The 19,635-nt window shown below is 43.3% G+C and overlaps 1 protein-coding gene across 9 annotated transcripts in view; it reads left to right on the forward strand.

Annotated features, from left to right (window-relative positions):
- Positions 1-19,635, forward strand: part of lingo1a (leucine rich repeat and Ig domain containing 1a) — a 163,661-nt gene that overhangs the window by 60,184 nt on the left and 83,842 nt on the right. The window lies entirely within an intron of this gene.

A 19,635-nucleotide genomic window follows, 5' to 3' on the forward strand; every position in this document is an offset into this window, starting at 1 on the left:
TCGGCCTCAAAAGTGGATCTCGGAGGAGGGAGCACATAACTACAATTGTGGCCTCCCCGCCAATTGGCTGCACGCTGGAGTAAAAGACGGCCGGCGAGAACGCCGCATCTCCGAGATGGAGATGTCCATTTCTCCTTTTTACCTCCTCCCTGCAATCTGTCCGACAGAATGGATCGTTTTGGGCTCTCTTTAACTGCGCCCCCGTCACTTTTTCGACCTACTTTTTGGCCTCCATTCGTGATTGTAAAGGCTTCGAGCTGGATTTTTCTATTCACGCCATTTCCTTCATTATCATGAGCAATTTTCTATTTTCTCTGCTGCCCCCGTCTGAGCATCAGTAAATGTCATTTGGCTTTTTTTTCTTCAGGATAGAAACAGAAATATGGAAAGACCCCCCCCCGCCACCCCCATAATAATAATTCAGCCAATACGTTGATTCAGTTGATTTGAGTAACGTGGCATCGTGGCGGTGGAATGAAATTGTTCCTCCACTCTCAATCTTTCCATCTCACACTTTATTTAATCAAATGAACGCGCCGACGCGTTCCGTTCCATCTTCAAATGTAATGTTATTACGACACACTTCCCTGGATTCAGCCTTCCTGTCATCATTTTCCCACTTTGACTCATTCACCGCCATTGACGGCGAGAGGCGTCAAAGTTTCACTTTTAACTGGGCTGGCAGTCGATCCGTTAACTTAGCCCATCGTGTTTCATGATAAAATCCGCCAAGGCAGAGTTTATGTAGAGGACATAACGAAAAAATATACAAGTTCCAGAATGGCCCTCTCGACCGTTTGAAGGAAGAGCAAGAAGGGTAACTTCAAAAGTGACCTGGTGCTCGTTGTTAAGAACATCGTGACAAAGGATTTGTGGCGTTCCTTGAGAACGGACGTGCCATCCTTCCTCCCCCGTGTCCTCTTTTGTCATCACTCTCATACGGCCACACGTATTTTCTTTTGCACATTCCCACACTCCTCACGCCTCCTGGATTCTTCCCTTTGCCTCCCTCACAACTTGTGACATCATTCGTCACCTCCCTCATGTTGCTGTCCTCTGTCGTCTCATTGCATCGCCCCCTTTTCTGCCACCAGCGTGGGAGGAAATGAAAGGATTAGTGAGAGAGCGACAGAAAGACAGGCTAAAGCGCAAGATCTCGAGTGCGGGAGGCAATAAACGTAGGCCTCTCACGGTGAGAAAGTGGGGTCTTCTTTCACATCTAATGCGATAACAGCATGATGAAGTCGTGTCACAATGACGAACTTATTATCAGGAGGGAACTAACTAACTAACTTAACTAACTGACCAACCAACCAACCAACCAACCAACCAACCAACCAACCAACCAACCAACCAACCAACCAACCAACCAACCAACCAACCAACCAACCAACCAACCAACCAACCAACCAACCAGCCAACCAACCAACTATTCTTTATGCAAAAGGCTTTATCCTCAATTTTACAAAATTGTATTACCAGTAGTTTTCGTCAAGTGGTTGCACAAAATGAAAGCGTTTGGAAATAATTATATTGAATAATGAATATAATTTAAATAATTTTTTGAGCAGAGTAGTCGCCTACTTATAAACCATATCCGGATTTTATTTCATGACAAAAGGAAATTCAACACGCCATTTTTATTAAACTAACAAATGATATGACTACTGGAGTTGACTGGCTGGCTGGAGAACTGAATAACTAACTATTGAAGTAAGAAAGTGAGTGTCAAATTAACTAGATTAGACTGACTTGCTGACTGACTAGTCACCTATCTAACAGCATTTACAGTATTATTGACTCACGACTTTCTAATTGAATCAACCACCGCCACCAAGTGACTCTCACTGGCTCAAAGGTTGACCGACAGGCCAGTCATGTTGCTGTCACGTTGGAGATGAGAAGATGAGACTGGGTGAATCCATGAGGTGCGATGATATTTGCTCATCAATGCGGCGTGTTGGAGTGTTTGGGCCGAGCAGACGTCACAATCTCATCTTTTAACACTTTGCGTCAGTCGCTGAGTCTCGGCGGTCTCGTCACCTTGGTGGGCGAGTGGACTCGGGAGCTTCACAGAGGCAGAAATATTGAACATAACAGAAATATAATGAATAGATCTGTTCCCAGGTTGAGTGTAAATAATTTCTAAAAGTGTCATTTACAAACGATTAATAGAAAACGTCCTGGAGCAGAGAAGCGTTACATAACTCAGTCTTTGCGCGTGCATGCGCTCGCTTTAGTTCCACCGTAGTCATCAGTGGCTTATTTGATATTTTTACATTTCTACAGCGCGCGACAAAGAATTAGCGCAGTCCCGTTATGCAACCCAAGCATAAAGGCTCGCAAGCTAGTATTTAGTGCGTGAGCTTCTCATGACCTCATTTATTACTCTTTGACTCATTAAGACTGTTTATTAAGTTAACAAAAATGATCTTTCACCATTTGAGAGAGTGCAAGCCATTCAGCCTAGAGACAATAGAAAATCATAAAAATGATAAATGGTGTAGCCTTTTAGACCAAGCTGTGATGTCATCATGATGAATCTACTTTTTGCTAATAAAGTTGTGAGGGTTTTGGAAGTAAGGAGCTGGACGGTCATGCTGATCTTGGTCCACTGGAGTGCTTCCAAGGAGAAAAGGTCCTCCGCTGCCAGAAATGTGTGAACATGGCAGCCAGCTGAGCTTGTTCATAATTGATCTAATGCCACATATTTGGAGAAGGAAAAGTGCAAGTAATTAGCCGCCGGCCTGCAGCTGCTCCGTGGGCAGTCCTGACTCATGAATCTGGCCACCGCCACACACGCACTGATATTATGATAATAATAATATTGAGCTTTTGTTCTAGAAAATACTACCTTACGCGCAACACTCCAATCAGTAGAATCGTTTCAAAGTCGCACTGACATTTGCCGTTAACGTCTTGCATTTCTTGAACGTCAATAATTGTCTTTTGGTCCTCTAGCAAATAGACCAATAATTCTAAACTTTAGACTTTAAACCTTTAGACTTGAACGGGTTACATCAAAACAAAGAAAATAAACGTTATCTTACAAAAGACATCTAGCTTAATGCTAACGCATATCTTACGAAAGACCGCTAGCTTGATGTTAACGCACTACGCGAAAAGTGATAGGCTAATTGAAACTAGCATCGATATTGTGCTAGTATTATGTCGTCAAATTTACTCCCAATATACTGCAGGTACATTTTCATTCTATCTACCAGTAATATTGTGATGACAGAATCATCAAAAGTGTGCAGAACACAATATGAAGTTGCTGCGGTAATAAAATCCTCTTTGCCTAACAGCCATTTTGTTTTTATTGTGTCTGCTTTGGCCGGAGCAGATATGAGATGTTTTGCTTAGTCGAGAGTCAGGTCCGATTTTAATCAAGAAGACGACGACTCCCCACGATCCCGCGGGGGGCTTCTCACTCGTCTTTTATGAGCTGACTTGAAGATTGTGTAGAGGCTGAAAAATGACAAAAATGACACAAATCCTTTTGTAGACAAAAAAAAAAGGACGTGCAGTGTTTATTTATATTTCAAGCTGTCACCATCAATAAAACATTTGTAACAGTTCAGAGAATAGTTAAAATATTATAAACAAATATTAAACAAACAAACAAATACATAAATAAATAAATAAAATTCGCGAATAGCATCTGTCTTCGTCTCCTTTGACGTTAACGGCCACTTTTACAATCGTCCTTAGTTTCGTTGATTCCAATTCCCGCTCAACTTTAACGTATTTTTCCGTATCGTAACGCACCAAATTATGAAGCGCAATCTCCATGAACAGGTTTAAAGTTCAAAATATCCACCAATTGATCATAAAATTTAAAGTTGCAAAATCGTCAACGGCTCCGAATTACCATGACGCGACAAACATCGACACGTGCTTCACGCACACAAACGGAAAATTATTGATCAGCTGATCAGCATCGCTTAGACGCAAACAAAATCCGCTTCTCGCTTGATAGATCTTTCTGGTCGGATGTAAACATCTTCAACAATCTAATCATCATTGCTAGCCCGACTGCGGTCAAGTGAGGTGCCCTGATGTCACGCACGATGACGATTGGACCAGCAGGCTCTCGCGGCCTCCCATTAGCACCGCGGGGTGTGATAACGACACTCTCCCGCTCACCTCTCGGCGGCGCCGCCAGCCAGACACGTGAGCTCTCCGCCTGCTTCACAGGAGCTGTTAACTAGCATCTGGGAAACATCACGCCTCGATATTACTTGTAGATGGGGCCTCGCTTGGTTGTACTTTAGCTACCTGCTTATAAGAAGGTAGCAGAAAAATGATTCCCTTTCTCCTTTTTCAAAAGAACACTTTTTTTGCTTCAGTGAAATGTTAATGTAAATAAATGACGATTAATTTCTTCTGCACAATTTCCACAAGGGAGCTTAAGATGGTCTCCGAAAGTGTGTGTATGTTGTCCGTGCATTTGCACAACTAACTGAAACGTTGGCCTTTGCAAGGTCTCGAGGGAATCTAATGTGACTCGACACAGGCATGATGTGCATTAACCACAAAAATACCATTTTTCTTCTCTCCAAACATGAAGCATTAATCATCCGTTTATTGACGTCAGACAGGCCCTCAGTACATTTTGAAAAGATCCCTAGCTTGTAATTTGATGGACCAAATTTATGAGGCTGCTCAGGCTTGTAAGGGTTAAATCAGTGGTAGAGTTGATTATTTAAAAAAAGAAAAGTGAGTGTGAAGTTCCCATGCCTGACACCAGGGGGCCACATTGGGCTGTAATGTTTTCCCCCACTCTTTCTTTTTTCAAGCACTCAGATAAACACACAGTGAAAACAGCTTCTTCCCTCGACCCCCCCCCCCTGTCGATCTAAAGCTCTGCATCCAGGTGATCGCCCAGGGGAGGGGTGGAGGCGGCTGTATCCGTTTCAAGAGCGTCATTGGGGAATAAGACGGTGCTAATGCGAGATGAGCATAGACCAGAGAGCCACTGGAAGGGATGAGGAGAGGGACGAGATCGAAGTGGCGGGTGGGCGGGGGAGTCGCATCCAAGCCACCTAATCAATGCTGCACCGTTGCTTGTGTCACGCCAGCGAACCTACTTAGTTTAATAAGGTGGTCAGTCAAAGTCAAAACAAGATACAGGAGAGCTCAGACCTCCAGCAAGGTCAAACGCTAATACCGTGCCAATTAAATGCCACTAGTTTAAAACCCAGAAAGCCAATTTGCACGGAGTAAATCATAAATTCTATATGCTGCAGGAATAGTCGCGCAACGTAGAATTGATTATTTTCCGTCACGTGTAGCATCACTGTTGCGTTGACGTAATGTTAGCCGTTAGCTAAGCTATGAATTTAACAACAAGCAGCGATTAGTTAGCTATGATCGACAACAGATAGATAGATGCTAACTTTTTCAGCGGGAATGACGGTTTGTAGTATGACAGCAACAATTACTGCTGCTATTTTTCGGGCTGGCGTGGCGTCACCTGCAAAGTTCAGATCATAAATAATTTACCTAAGGTTTCATCATAACGGTACTGAAACAACTCAGGAGCGTTTGCGACTGGAATTGCTGCCGGGATGGCAACGAGAGTGCCGCTTTTGGCTGCGGGGAGTGTGATAGACAAGTCAGGTGGGAAAGGTGAGGAAATAAAGCGGTACGGTGACATTGGGCGACAAGGAGAGACTCGCGCGATGCCGCACCTCACATGCAGGACAGGCTGACAGACGGCAGCTAGGAAAGGGAAAGCAGCATGACAACGGGAGATGTCGAAGACCCAGACAGCTATTGGAGACCACTGGAAGAAGAAAAAAAAAATCAAAATAACCCTGAAGGCGGTGACAGCTCCGACGGAAGCATTGTTTGTCTAAATAAAAACCCACTTGTGTGTTTTTCCGGCTGCCTCGCTTTGCACTTGAGAACGCGCTGCCGTTGCGTTTGCTTGTGTTTGCATGCGTGTGGTGAACATCAATATAATTGTCATGAGCATACAGCTAGAGGTGTGTGTGTGTGTGAGAGAGAGAGAAAGGGAGCAGCTGCGTATAACAAAATGCTAGCCAGACGACAGAGCCGCCGTATTTTCGAAGGCCCGGGGCGGGAAAATATAGAGCTCAGCTTGTTTGTCTGTGATGGATATGAATACATCAGGCACCACAAACAAACGTGTGTGTGTACGTGCTCTGTGTGTCTTTTTTTTTTTGGTTTTGTTTGTTTTGCTTTTGCGTGTGGGCTTTCAGCACACCGTCCTCTCGTTTATGCTGCAGACGCGTCCGCGGAACAAAGGCCCGGCCAACTCTGCTGACGCAAGGTCAAACTCGAAGGCGCGCGTCCCAGGACGCCTCCAAACAGATGTTGCCTGCACATGCACGCACCCACACACACACACACACACACACACACACACACACACAGCAAGGTGTCTGATCAAATTCATTGCACGGATTATAAGCTTCACACTGACCAAAGACTGCCTAGAGTGCAGTCTTGACTGCAATAAATAAATAAATAAATAAATACATAAATAAAAAATAAAAAGCAAATTAATTAACAGGCCCATAAATAAATAAATAAATTAAATAAATAAGTAAATAAATAAATAAACATGATTTACATACCAATGTACATTGCACCCAATGTAAATAACCTTTTAAACTTTGTGAAAATGTGCATCCCTGCTGGTATTCCAAACTGTGTGCAAGGACAAATGTGCAACTGCAACATACTTTTGAGTCTGGTGCCGTTTTCTTCGTAATCATTAAGTCCAATCTACAGTAATAAAAAAGCTGCAGGCCTTAGCTTGGCAGTTCATTCCACAAAAATGGAATTCCCTTGATGCTTAAGAAGAATGTTGCAACCAGAAAGAGACTTTGACCTCAGCTAACTTGGGCATCTGTTGTAAGTTTTGAGTTTGAATCGATAGGAATCTTGCTTGGACATGCCGAAACTTGACTCGGGAAGTATGATGGCTCCAAGTGGGAACCGATGACAACTCGCAGGGGCAGCGAGCTGTCCGATGCTGCTCAATAAAAGCATCAATAAGCAAAGACATCTGCTTGCTGGCGCAAGCAGGAGCCGCGGCATTGATCGTTCTATTTGGTTGTCAGCGAAGCCGGTGCTATCTTGAGCCGAGACAATATGATTCATAAAGGGAGTGAGTCATCTCCCCAGTGAGTCCTCTTGTTGTCAAATGCGGCCGCCCGCCTTCCTTCTGAAGCCCTCGACAAATGCAGCAAATCAGTCTGTGTGTACAGTATGTTTGGGTCGGCGAGGAGGGGGTAGAAGCATTTGGAAGCCAGTGAGCCAGCATACACGCCTGTCGCGGCTACTAAACGCAAGGCGTGGTTAGCTGGGGACACTCCAGCCGCTCAAATGCACAGTAGCCTCATTATGTCACTTCTCCTCACGCTGCACTGTAATTCCTGCTTCTGCGATTTCCCTACTCGCCACAATACTTACGTGACTTTTATCGCCGCATACGCTTCAAGTATTTGGCCAACCGGGATGTCTTTTATGGGTACCACGGGTCAGCGGCATCGAAACAAGCCCGCTGACGCAAATAAGACTCCCCTGTCTGAATGGCTTTCTATTGTTTGGAGTCAGTCGCGTTTGTTTTTGCAGTTGGCTGTATTTGTAGAGCAGCAGATTCAAAATGCCACCGTGCCGGGCTTTTATCCACCTCAACAACACCATGTTGTCCGATTTTAAGTCTGTTAACCTTTCAAGCGTGTATTTTCAAAAGACGGGCAGTCACTGAGATGTTCCTGGTTAGAAATTTTTCATCTATCTAATCTATTTTAGCTAGCTAGCTGTCTTAGCTAGCTAGCTGTTTTAGCGAGCTATCTTAGCGAGCTGTCTGAGCTAGCTGTCTTAGCCAGCTGTAGGTTGGTGGTTAACGGTGACATTTGGTCAAAAGTGGTGCTAAAAGGCAGTGGTTTAATGTGCTGGCTGAAACACGTGGTCGACAAAGAGAGATGAAAGGCAAATGAAAACTGGATAAAACATTGCTATGAAGAGTTTTTAGCCAACCGAAGAGAGGGTGGTCAAAAGGGGCAATCAAAGGAAGCGATCGAAAAAAAAAAAATCAAAGAAAACTTGTGGAGGGAAAAACAATGACGTGACCATTTCTGGACCTTTTTGCACCTTCCAACCTCTTAGTGGCTTTGCTTTGTGTGATAACATTTGAAAATCAATAGTTCCTTTTACATCCAAAAGTTCTTTCCTTTGCAATGTTATGTTGTATGTCAATCAAAGTGTTGGAGGTTGATCAATGTTTCATGAAAGTTTGGTAAGGTTTAAAATGATTGCAGGGTTGATAGAGCAAACTTGCCATTACTTTCAAAATCAATACCTCTGTCGTGTGGCTCGCAATCCTCGGCTGCGTGTGCTTCCTGGGCAAGTCAATTTTACAAAATTTCCTATTGAGTAGCACAGCCGAAGTGCGCCATCCTTACACAGGAAGCAACTCAGAATGATTCCAGCTCATAATTCTCCATCTCGTAGCCAAGTATTCCTGAGTCACTGTTTGAATCACACTTTCCGACTCCCACTCGTGAGAAATTGCGCTCAGTGGTCGCGCTTAAATATATTTTCTTCAGGACCTTTTAAAAATGTCAAAGCTCAAGTTAATTGTTACGCCAACATCATCTTCTGAGTCAGCAGACAAAAGTTTTGGAATGGATGTCTTTGCTGCTACGTTGGTGTGAAATCAAAGATCGAAAAGTAGGCCATTCAAGATGGCTACCGAGGAGTACTTGGTGCAAACATTTCGAGAAGCGCTGGCCTATGCTGTTTACCGCTTTGGCTTCGCAGCCTTCATCCTTCTTCATTAAGCAATAACTGAAAGTACAAATGGATGCTTCAGCACCGACATTGAACGATAAATAAATACCCAAAGGGAAATGGACTGAGTTACAACAATTGACTTCTTGGAAGCGCGTAGGTGCCATGTGGCGCTGTGGCCGTTGGTAATCGTATTAAGCCCCGCCCCCACCTGCTTCTATGCCACCGCTGCTTGTGGAGAACATGCATCAAGCTGTGTCAGAGAAATCCAGAGTCAAATTATTCACTTCAGTGTGACTGGCTGCTTAAAGAGGACGCTGAACGGTTGACTCCAAAAAAATGTAAATGTAAGTCCCTTGTACTCGACTTATTTCCAAACACGAGTGGCCGGAGTGGGGAGCATGTGCGGCTACATGTGTGGATAGCATGTCTTAGATCCCCAGGAGACGCACTTCAATCGGTCTCGGCGGTCCCTTGTGTGACTTTTGCATGAATGCACCGTGATTGCAACATAACCAGAGTGCAGCAAAGTGGTGTGAGACAAGAATCGTAATATGTCACGCCCCAGCGCACTGCATTAATAGAAGCAGAGATGGAAAAAGGCCCCCCCGCCTGAAAAAACATGTCGTTTTCCGCTTTGTATTAACACGAGCATGTAAACTGAAGACTGAGGTGAGTCAAGCAAAGGTCAACACACCGTGTTTGTTTGTATGCCCTGACAATTGACGTCGGAGGAAAATTGGCATTGTATTGACAATATGCACTTTTGCTTTTTTTATTTTATTTTTGTATTTATATAGATTTTTTAATTTTATTTATTTATTTAATCTGGCACAGTAAGAGTCCTGGAAAAGCAATAATATTGAAAAAAAATATCGAATCTCGTGGCAGTCCGATGCAAATGTAATTGGACCAAAAAGCCAAGGTGGAAATTGTGAGGCAGGTGTCTGTTATGGCATCCGAAAAATCCCCAAAATAAGTCCCAGTAGACTCTCGGCTTTAAACTCTTGCTTGAGAAAAATGCGTAAAATATGTATATTGTGCATAAATACTGCTGACAGTGCGCAGGAAATATATGCCAATATTGTTTATATTAGACAAGGCAGCGAGAGGACAACAGAGATATTAAATGCAGAGCACAAGGCCATAATACAGAATGGAATAAAGGATGATTGCATTCGGTTAAGACAGTCGGCGTGACGTTTACGGTACGGAATGATGCACGGCGACGGTGACGTGACAATCGCCTCAGCATCGTTCCAGCTCTGGCAGCGCATCACAAACATGGCTGCCGTTCAGCTCAGCTCTTGGCAGTCACGGATCTGCCGGCACGAAATAAATAAGTACACTCCACATGTCGTAAAATAAACCCACGCGGGGCGCGGACCTCGTGAGTAGAACGGTTACGAAACGAGCGCGTGAGCCGCATTGACGCAGGGAATTAAATTAATATTTGAGACGGCCTGTTTTTAAAACACTCATCATGAATCAGCAGCCATTCAACTTTTATCTCCTTCCGTTACATGTTGGCTGTCGTGGGAAGAGACGCGACATAAAAATAGAGGTACACCTCGCAGCATTAAAATAGAAAAAGAAATCAATGTTGAGTTATTTGTGTGTTTCTTTTTTATACACTACATTACTGACGATTACATTTTTTCACATGAAAGTAAAAAGTACAAAAAAGCATTTTGTTTTTCCGTAACAGTCCATCTGGCTCCTCCTCCTGAGACATTCCCCGGTAGTCCCTGTTGGCCATTTTGTTGTGCTTTTGATGTTGCCGGAGTGGTTTAATTGCATCATTTTCTGTCTAATTCGAACTCACTTAACACCCAATAATATGAAGTGATGTGACGTCATTGCGTCCACGCCGATAAAACACAAGCACGTCATTTGACAGCACAGGCCCATTCTAGTTAAGCGTGATCCATAATCCAATACAATCACCATCATGTGGTAATGTATGAGTCGGGTCCAGCAGACTGCAGCTTGTAAGCGAAGCACTCAACTAGCAGAATAGCATGTTACTTAGTATTAATGGGCCGTGGAGGAGTTTGAGCTGCAGGCAGGGCAGGCCGTCATTAAAAGCCAGTAGCATCCAAAACGCCATCTTCCGCTTGGAACAACTTTAGAATGGCTTTTGTAAGCAAGCCTGATACAAAATCAGTTCAGAATTTGGATTTTTCATGAATAATCACTTCTCAATGGGTTGACCTCATGTAGAAATATTTGTGTTGTGGAAAAATCAGGACCAGGTTTCAGTTTTAATATGTTCCTCAAATAGTAAATAAAAAGTGTAAATGTACCATTTAAGAAGTCTCAAAGATAAATAAGAGTGATGACTTCCATTGTCTTCTGTTGTTTAACTATGATGGAGATGTAATAGCCAAGGCCATTTTGAAATTGCTCTTTTGTTTTCGGGACGCTGAAATGAAGCTAGCTAGCGCCGAGCAAGGCGGACTGATGGATGAGCAATGAAATAGCGGCCCAGGAATGAGGAGGGAAATGGAAAGAGAAAAGTGAATCAAAATGGCCGAGTATGTGGGTCAGCCAGCCTGCTGTCAGGCGTCCCTCCGGTGTGCGCCCTGATAGACAACTTTGAAGAACTTAAAAGATGGATGTCGCAATGAACACGGCGGTCTTGGCTTCGCGCGGAATGGTTAGCGCCTGCTGGTGGTCTATTTACAAGGGTTCACAAGGAATCAAAATGGCCGCCACCAGGTCGGAGCCAGACGTTTCATCCTTTTTGAAAGAGAGATCTGAGCGACACACTGTTTTTAGCCCTCCGCTAGGCTAATGCTAATTTTAGCACTGAATAACATTTGAAGCAAACCCACTCAAGTTGGTCCAAACACAATTATCCAACAGTGGACGCGAGATAAAAAACAGCGCTCGACTTTCCACGCCAAACGCCATCGGTGGCTTCAATCTTTATTAAATCTTTCGGTAATCACTGAATATTAACTAGCCGACTAATTGCAGACCCCCAGAGGTGTTTTTAATGACCTGCTCTCGAGAGGTTGCAGCACACCTCCAATCTGGATTCATTACAGCCATTATTAGATGAAGATTCATTAATCAAGAAGGTGTTCAGACTCTCCTGGGGGAACCTCGAGGACCTTTTTTTTTCCTCACAATTATGACTCAAGAAAAGCATTAGATTGAAGACATTTTTCTCTTCCTTTTGTTTGACTTTGAAGTGCCGCAGACGCTTGATTTACAGCGTTCTAATTTTAACAAAGCGAGTCAAGTCTTTGTGGATTTTCCCCCGCTTGAATTGGATTTCTTGTGCATTACATGGTTTATTAATAAAGGTTTTATTATGTTGACAGATTGATTTAATTTACTTTTCATTTACATTATTTCCTGTGGGGAAATGGTACAGACTGTCACTTACTTGCCTTCCTTGTTGACTCACTTTTTCTTTCCCGGCTGGAGGTTGCTTGAAATGTCACAGACGATGAGGTCTGTTTCTGGGGTTACTGTTGCGGGCCTGAGAGAGCACTATGATAACTTATGACTTTTCTGACAGGGCATTTAAAAAAATAGATAACTTGCCGTTAATGTTAGACATCGACGGAAATGTCAAATATGATGGAACTTGCGCTGAAAAACATGTCGACGGGTTCGACATAATCTCATCCCGCTAATTGCATTTCTGAGGGTTCTTGGTGGATTTTTTTGTGGGTGTGATGCGAGACCAAAATTTCCAGTGAAATAAAATGTTTGACATTTCCATTCCCCTCGACGGTATCGCTAACCCCGCCCCCTCTTCCTTGCTTTTGGCTTCATTCTGAGAAATACATGCAAAAATGATGTCAAACTTCAGGATTTATAAAAAATAATCACCAGTGTGTATAAATCCCGAAAGGTTAGCCTGTTGTCCATTCATGATGGATGAAAAAAAAAAAAAAGAAAACACGCTGGCCTGCGGTAAACACGGTAATAAGATTAGCATAGACTCGCTAACTCCCCCTGCTGGCGACCTTTCCAAATGTCAATACGACACGCCATTCACTCCTATTGAGGTTGCTTTGCCAATGTTTGGTTCCATAATGCAATCATTCCAAAAACGTTCCCGCGGCACCACAGCTTGAGGCTGATTTTTCCAATTAGAATACGCCTGACCAAGATTTCATCCCGGAAAGCTACTTTGCAAGTTAATTCATCGTAAAAGGCAGTAATGGTAGCTGAAAGCGTTTGTTTTCTCCCGCTTACTCCACACAGCCTTGTAATTTCGATAATCACATGCATCTCGTGATCTTATAACACGCCTTGTACATTTACAGGCTTTTTGCTATTAAATATTTATACGCTATGTATTTGCTACAACGGCTCTGGTGAGGAATACTCATCGACATTTTTTAAATTAAAGTCTGACTGGTCTGTTCTTTTTTATTTTTTTCAACACGAGATAAGGATTTTTTTTTTTTCCCAGCGACACAGACATCAAGCTCCCACGCCATCAGTGAGTAAATCAGTCGCACACCCACGCGGGCAGCCACGCTCGCTGGCTTCATCCCACCGGGCTCATCACCGGCCGGCGTACATGTGTGCGCCGGTGCACGCACACGCGCGTGCGTCATCCAATCAGCAGGAAATATCGTCCCAGGTGGGCGGCGGCTGTAATTCACGCCGGCTACTCCAGCGGCGCAGGTCGCTCCCGTAAAAATGGACGGCCGAGTGGCAACGCTTCAGTTCGCTCCCTCATCACTCATTTCAAGAAACTTCTCTCATGTCTGCCCCCCCACCTGCGTTCCTTACTTCTGCCGTTGAATAATTCAACCTGGACCTGGACAGGGCCAGGTTGGGAGGGATTTATGGGTCACTGCCGAGCGGCTCTTCCCAAAATAATTCAAAGCCACAACACGCAAACACGGGGTGCTTATTATGGCTGACCGTTACTCGGGGGGGGGAGTTCCTCAATCACAACTTGGATGTCATTTCCATCAAAGTCGAATCAGGATCGACATATTGCCGGACGGTGCATAAGTATTGGGACACGCGGTTGATAAATAATTGCGACGGTTGCCGATCGGACGATCGTTCGGCGGCAGGCTTTCCGCATCCAGGTGTGCTGGAGCGTAGATTGAAAAAGAGTATTAGGAGATGCGACACGCATGGGCGGCCAACTGCGTGCCAGGTAATTAATTTATTGAGCCGGGGGTCTGAGACAGATGGACAAGATGACAGGCTAAATCAAGGTAAAGCTTTTTTGACAACCTGTTTATGAGGTGTCACTTTGAATTTGGATCAAGGCTCGTTGGAGTCGCCACTGTTTTTTTTATTGGCGGCACACGATCACTAGCGTGCATGCAAAGTCTCGCCGGAGAAGAAGCGAATGTTGCATTGTTATTCAACAATCCTCTCGCTCGGGATGTAAATATAATATTTGGCCTTCCATCGAGGACTGCGCTGAATCGTGCCGCATTGTGCTTGTGCCTCTCATCAGCCTCCCCATTTGCTGGCTTTTTAGGTCCAAATGCAAAATCAGCTGTATTATCTGTGTGGATGCTGTAAAAGAAAACGTGCTTCATGCCGCGTGACAGCCCATTTGTCTTGTTTTATTTTTAGGCTCGCGCAAACACCGAGCCGCGATGCCCAAAGACCATGCTCGTCGACAATTCCTCCACATTATCCTCCGGTAGAATTAAGTTATCGTTTTTAAATCGGATTTAAGGCGCATTTCAAAAATCGGGAAGGTTATACCAATGGCGAGATGAAGTTCATACTAGGGAAAAACGATGAGTTCAGATCAGATGGAGGAATGTAACATTTATTCTTTTAAATAAATAAATAAAAGTTCATTAGCGATTATTCTAATTTGGGCATTGTGGGCGTACAAATTAAAAAGCAAGTTTCCCGTTGGGTAATTCAGTTTTATGAAATATAAAACAATATAACAAACTAGGCCGTCAGCGGTTATCGTTTTAATTTGGGCATTATGGGCTTTAAAGAAACATAATTTCCCGTTGGACATTCAGTTTTATAAAATAAATATTAAAAAAAAAAGGTCATCAGCGAATATCGTTTTAATTTGAGCATTATGGGCGTAAAAATAAAAAACAAAGTTTCCCGTTGGGCATTCGGTTTGGGCGTAATGAACAGGGAAATGATGATGTCATTTGGCATGAGCGCAGCGAGCACCTGTCAAAGCATCTGGCCTTGTATAAAGCGACTTTCACCCGTCCCGTCTCATTGCAAAGTCCCAGACTGATAGCTGCAATTCAAGTCGACTTGCTCTCCCCCTCCCTCTTTTGGTATTCCGATGCTTTACCATATCCCCTCGGGCAGTTTCTGCTATTCAGCTGACCCCCAAAATTCTCGTTCCTGTCACATCTCCCGAGCCGACAGCTAGATCAGAGGTCGGGTGCGGCGAAGGGACGGCACCCCCGCTACGGATGACATGCCTTGCTCAATACTTCCCCAGCAGTAACACGCGTCTTTGTCACCATAAAACACTTTGCGCTGTTTTGCCCGAGGCGCGCCAGTCTGACAGCCGGCATGGAATGGACGATGACTTCCATTATGTGTTTACAATCAAATGATATTACACTCATTTCTCGAGAAACGCAGAGTCGGCGGTCACAACTTTGCACTCGTCACACCGACCTCGCGCCGATTCCGTTTGACGGCTACACCGAAGAAACGTCGCGGGGTATCAGCGAGACTGTCCGTGAAGATTTGGTGTTTTGAATCAGCAAACGAGTCAAACAAAGCGAGTCAGCGATAAATCCATTTTTATGCTGATGTTTTCCTTATCAATAAAAAAAGAAAAAGAAAAACAATTTAGTGCCTATAACAAAAACACAACAATGTAAAATTCCTTTCAATCTGTTTTTCGTTTTTTTTCAAGGTTTGTTTCGCAATCTCATTTGTGTTATATGATAACAAATAGTTTCCTTGAGAATTTTGAAAAATGGAGTGCAGTGAGACAACAACAAGAAGACGTCAGTGAAGTGCAGCTGCTCCTCGGCAGTAATTCGCTTAAGACTTATCTGTGCTGTGATTCACGACGCGTCACTTGGGGCTGTTTCATCACACTTTGCTGTTGATATGGCCAAGGTTGGCTCTGGGGTGAAATAACATTAGTTGACCGGTACCTACCTCCGTAAATCTCAACTTGGTTCTCCTCCCTCTCCATCCATCCATCCGTCTGTCGGTCTGATCATTGCCGATCCAATTGGCCGCGTTCACGGGGAAGAGAATTTAAATTTGGCTGCTGGGTTTTCTTTCTCGAGTTGATGAGGTGAACGTCGCGTTCGTCTTTTCGGGGGAGGGGGGGGAGTCTCCCGCGGCCGAGCGGTGAATTACTTGTGACAAGTTATCGGGCCTTTTTAACGATGGCCATAATTGAGGATTAGCAGCTGACACCGCCCGCGAGGGGACTGGCACTGCGTTAAATGGGACGATGGTATCTGCCACAGCCGTCGTCAGTACGATTTTGTATTTTTTTTGCCGCGTCCACGCTCATCTTGAAGACGCAAGTCCGTCACCTGTCTTGCCTGGAGGTTGCGATGATACGGTAAATTTTCAGAAAACAAATTTGTACCTCACAAAAAATGCTAAACAAAACGTCATTTGAAGTCTGCCTTTCAAATAATCAGTTGAAATGATCATCAAATGCATCCCGGTATTTTGTTCCGGCAGATGCGGAGAAAGAAGGCAATTCACCTTGGCTACAAGCGAGCGCAATATCTTAAATCTCGCACTGCACTGCAGGCTAGCGTCTCGTAATTTATGAGCCAACGTAGCTAACAGCAAGGACTTGTGCCATTTCAAAAGCTTATTCCGCATTCAAGATATCTATAAGGCAAAAATAACTATAGGCAAAGTCATTTCGGGACACATCTGTGTGCTGTGAGCATATATATATATATATATATATATATATATATATATATATATATATATATATATATATATATATATTAGCACAGTGTTTTGTGGTTTGATCTGATTGCATATTTAATCAAAACAAACCCAAAAACCAAAGTGCACTTTACTATTAGCGGAAATGCTATATGGCTTTTTTTTTTTTGAACAATATTTTATTCATTTTTAAACAGACACAGAACAGAGAACATACACGACAGCAGAGGCAAATACAAACATCACATAAACTAAATAACAGAGAGAGGCAAAAATGGAACAAAGAAATAGTATATAATAATAATAATAATAATAATATAATAATGATAATATGATAATAATGATCCTTGGAGGGGTTTTTTTTGTTTTTTTTGCTTCTGCACCAAGATTGGCAGCATCTCACCTACGGATGGCATGCTCATCATTGCCCAGGGAACATTCCACTTGACATAAGACATCCTGCTCCGGCTGCACCGAGCCCGAGCTTGACATTTGAGCTTTCTTATCCATCTTATCTAAGGAAGAGCCTCTGTCAGATGGCATTGAGACTGGACGGCCGTCTCCACAGGCACGCCGGACTCGTCCTCCCTCGCGTCTCGCTTCACTTTTGAACCCACTCGCATTTTTACTATTCAACTGTGTGACTATGATTGAATTGAAATGGAACATGAAGGCTGATTCTTGCAACCATTGCACGGATTTCTTAAGGTTTTAAAATGAGCACAAAGAAAAAAGATATGTCAAACAAAAATGTAAAATGTAACAAATTCCAAATGCCAAGGTATTAGATAAAAAGGATCGCTCCTATTTACTTTCGCCGAAATGCTTGTAGAAGATAAATAAAATACTTATTTCGCAGGTTGCATGCGTGACACATTAGCATTAGCAGCTAGAGTTTGGATTCTGAAGCGTGGCCCCGTTCTTATCTCGTATATGTTCCACTGCAATGACAGTGAAATGAATGGCAGTGAGAAACAAAGCAGTAAACTACTGAGCATAATTCAATATTGTATTATAAATATTCAAGCTGTTATTCTGTCGGCGTTTAAATAGTGGATGGAGCTTTATTATGGCATCAGTGATTCATGTGTAGTATTGACTAGATGGGAATGCTGTGATGAAAATTCATGTTCAATAGGGAAAATGCACTTTGCAAAGCCATTTTGGAGGAAATTTGCCACGTGCAATATTGCCAGGCAGTTGAATTAGGAGTGACATCTGGGTGATCGCTGATTTGTTTTATTGCCTCAAAATGAAGCTGCGATACGCTTTTATTCACGTTCCAGAAGCTATTCCTATTGAACCGCAACATTTAGAGCTCTGCTGCTCTTTTCGTTGCAGGATCATGTCCATTATTTTCCTCCTATTTTTTTAATTATTATTCCATAATAATAATAAATGTCCCTTTGCAATTCATGAGGTTGTGCAGGATATGTGTTGTTTTTATTTTGGGTTCTGCGCAAGCTGACCCCGTGACCCCTATGGTAATATGTGATCTCGCTCTTAAGAGCAACAAGAAAAGTCACTGAGCATTATTTAATGTGTTTGTGAACTGTCCTGACCTGAGTCTGAGCTGCATTAAACACAGTCTGAGAAAACTGCAAGCCACAGAAATTCAACTTTAAACTGATCCTGAAATATAGCCACATTTCTTCACTTGATTTTTTTCCCCCTGATGTTTTGCTTTAGAAATGTTTTTCATAGCACGTCTACATGGCCAACGCACAGGCTAATTTCAAAATAATGGCCTACCAAATATGTTAGTATGGTTTTATTTTGAAGTAGGCTCTCATATCGCACAGTAGCATGAGGTCTAGCTTAATTTACACTTTCGAGATTTCAGCTCACAGTTATTATTGCTATCACACAACACTGTCCCGTAATCTTATCCACTCTGTAATTCAGGACGCGAAGAAGCCGCTAATTAATTTGGCCGCTATTGTATGATACGGCATAAGTCTCTGGCGGCTAGCTGTTAGATAACTGCTTTCCCTGTAATAAAAGGTGACTGAGTTGTCACCGCAAGTGGTCCATGAAACCCAGACAAACATCTTTTTGATTTGACGATGACGACTTTTTTTTAGTTCTTTCCCGAACTCCGCTCGCGAGTTGAAGCAAATTGTATCGGGCCCCTTTGCCTTTGTAAGTCTTCATGTCTTCATGTGAGGAATCAATTTTTTCCACAGCCCGAGATGCAATGAATAATAAATCGACATAAAAGTTTTCTGTCCGCGAGGATGAGCGCCGAGCGTGAATCTCTTTTGGGAAATCTTGACGACCACGAGTGGATATGTGTGAATTATACATTTTAGAATATTAAGCGGCAGCGCTGCGGTGGACAACGTGGTACTTTTGATTAGAGCAAAACTCCTCCACCCGGAGTGGGGATTGGTGACTTACACCACGGCAGAAGTTAATTTTGAAGAGCAACTTTTTTTCTGCGACTCCTTTTTTTGTTCCATTTAATCAGGTGTATGCAAATGATGGTGTGAATCATTTGAGCTGTAAATGGAGGCTGGATTACGGCAGCCCTGGTAGGCTTGTTAAGAAGATCCGCTGCTCAAAATGGATTTCACATTTTAATGGGCTTATAAAACCACAAGGCACTTTGTTTTCCCTCAGTAACGGCCGTCGCTGTTGTATACGCTTGCTGTGATGCCGCAGAAGGCTGCGCTTGTCAAGCGTAATTACTGTTAATTTGAGGGAAGAGAAAGTGATCCAGTGGCGCCGTTCCGATGCTGGCCAACTGTTGACCAATGAAAATAACTCACCGCGAGAATTGTTGACTTTCATTTTATGTGCATGATTTTTCCATTTGGTGTTCAAACTTTACAATGTTGACCATTTTGCGTCGTTTGCACAGTCGTCGCGCACCTCGGCTAGCGGCCTGACTCATCTTTGATGCTCGTGTAACTATTATTTTTTTTTTGCACATACTGTCAGATTATTTTTGGACGACACGGCCTCTATTTTTGAAATGATGAAATTTGG

The sequence above is a fragment of the Syngnathus floridae genome, chromosome 6, assembly GCF_059516105.1.
Source record: "Syngnathus floridae isolate MCC-2025c chromosome 6, RoL_Sflo_1.0, whole genome shotgun sequence".
In the NCBI taxonomy this organism is placed as follows: Eukaryota; Metazoa; Chordata; class Actinopteri; order Syngnathiformes; family Syngnathidae; genus Syngnathus; species Syngnathus floridae.